The sequence below is a fragment of the Aplysia californica genome, unplaced genomic scaffold (genome assembly GCF_000002075.1).
Source record: "Aplysia californica isolate F4 #8 unplaced genomic scaffold, AplCal3.0 scaffold00687, whole genome shotgun sequence".
In the NCBI taxonomy this organism is placed as follows: domain Eukaryota; kingdom Metazoa; phylum Mollusca; class Gastropoda; order Aplysiida; family Aplysiidae; genus Aplysia; species Aplysia californica.
In genome coordinates this window covers 289,751-292,412 of record NW_004797957.1, presented here as the reverse complement: position 1 = coordinate 292,412, position 2,662 = coordinate 289,751, and positions in this window count along the sequence as shown.

The following is a 2,662-nucleotide window of genomic DNA, read 5'->3' as shown; positions in this document are numbered from 1 at the left end:
GGTGTCAGATCTAAAAGAAGGCCCGGCCTGGGGTCAGATCTAGGAGCCTCTGAACAACAACAAGCTAACTGACATTGGGACGGACCGGGCAAACAGCCACTCAGAGACGCTTTGACAACACAGACATTTACGACACAGACATTGACAACACTACAGACATTGACAACACAGACATTTACGACACAGACATTGACAACACAGACATTTACGACACAGACATTGACACAACACAGACATTGAAAACACAGACATTGACATAACACAGACATTGACAACACAGACATTGACAACACAGACATTGACAACACGACAGACATTGACACAACACAGACATTGACATAACACAGACATTGACAACACAGACATTGACAACACAGACATTGACAACACGACAGACATTGACACAACACAGACATTGACATAACACAGACATTGACAACACAGACATTGACAACACAGACATTGACACAACACAGACATTGACAACACACAGATACTGCTACAGAATTGAAAAATAAATTTGTCCTACAATAAATATAAAGTAATGTACTAGATAATCTAGATCTAATCTATATCTAGATCTAGAGTCGACATGCAGGGGCGAAGGCTGACTTGTTTGACAGGGTAATCAAAGTGAAATGGGACCAGATAGGGCCTGTAGATATGACACAAGAATCTTACTCGAGGCGGCGACTCTGAGTTGTGAATGAAAACAAATCTGGAATTCATATTGTATGTTCAACCGCCAAAATAATCGGGAAAGTATCTTATTAAATATCAATTCCCACTAAAATTAAATTAACTTTAGATGTGAATACACAAACACAAAGCAAAGAAGCAGAGATGTCAGTACTAGATCTATATGTTATAGATCTACCAGTGAGTCTAACTCTTTGGTAGAACATGACAATTATTATTTTTTTAATTTTACATTTGGCTGTTTTTGTTAGCCTTTCGCGGCTAGGAGCTGGTGTCATAATCGAGGTCACGATCTGATTATAGGACGGTAAAAAGTCGAGGAAAAAAAACAAGCACAAGCAGCAGTCAAGAGATTATTAAGATTTAGTTCCCCTCACATTTGTGAGGTAGACTCGACCAGTGTTAGTTAGCTTACTTAATCAGGGCTGGTGATTGATTTTAACTGTGGCCCCAAAGGGGTGAACAGGGTATATGTGGCAATGAAACAACTTTGACTGCCACGCACATGTTCCCTTCAACTCTATTCCAGCCTCACTTTATTTGTTGATTACGAACGTCTTTTGACATTTAATTTATGAGGTTTACGTTTAAGGATGAATTTGACAGCGACAATGTTTCAAAATTAGAAAGGGAAGCAGTGATTATTTGATTATATAGACGCTTCGCCCCTGTCGACATGTAAAAGAAGCAAACCCCAACCCGATAGACCTGAATGAGATGCTGTTTGCGGAACATCAAAGACTGGCCTATGAGAAAGAAGAGCAACTTTAACACCAGTCTTCACGTCTTCTCTCTTGTTTGCCTTTACAAAACCGTCTAGGTAGCATAGATCTAGTAGTTTTGAAATGTTTAAGAACATAAAATTGTCAACAAAATTCAAGATGGCCACCGTTTCCATGGTGACCGATGAATTTGGGAATTGTTTGAAGGTGTAGATTTTCATTCCTCCACATTCCACATTCGTTTCAACATTAGCCTACCAATAGAGGCCTACTAGCTTCACAGGTTCTCTGGATAAAAAGTTGGTTTTCAAGGTAGCGATACCCCTTAACTACTACCAAAGATACTACAACTGCTACTAGATCTAGATCTAGAGTACAAATAAAATGTAAATTAAACGACAGAAGAGTCAGTCTGGGAAATCCTCAACCAAACAGTATGGCCAGAGAGGTATGGCCTGGAGTTTGAGTCCGAATAGCTACGGGTCACGGAAGGCTATTCAAACTCGAGTTCGAATAGCCCTTCGTAGAGTGAAAGTAGGAGCAGACTTCCGGCGGCGGTTTGTTGATGTTGCCACACTGGGTGGTAGGCCTAGGGCAGTGGGAAGAGAAGACAGAGAGCTTGAAGCAGGCAACTTGCGACACAGAAAGTGAAACGGACCGACTTATTGTAGGTAGGCCGAGGCTTAGTCTTGTTCCTCTTCAAGGTTAGATCTCTAGATCTAGATATCTAGTCTACGGGAGCATGCTATGCAATGTTCCCCCAGCTCTAGATCTAGATCTGTATATATCTAGATCTTCTAGATCTAGAATCTAGATCTAGATCTAGATATATATATCTAGTTAGACTTAGTTAGATCTCTAGAGATCTAGATTAGATATCTAGATTTATGTCCTCCCAGTCAAGTTACATAGTTACATTGCTATAAATTCTAGACTTCCTGCAATGTCATAAAGTGACCTGTCTGTGGTAAAGCAATAGTTTAACTGCCAAGTGGTCAAGAAGCAATGGTCTTCTAAGTCTAACTGACAGTGGTCAAGTTATAGATCTAAATCTAGATCTAGACTAGATCATAGATCTAGATTTAGTCAATCTCTATCTCACCAGTTTAAGGCGACTCAGTCATATTTGGCCTCATACGCCAAGTCGCTTTCCATCAACCAAAGATTCTCTACTGTACTATAGACTAGAGCTGGAGGAACATAGAGCTGACCCCAGATAGATCTACCTGTGAAAAAAGAAG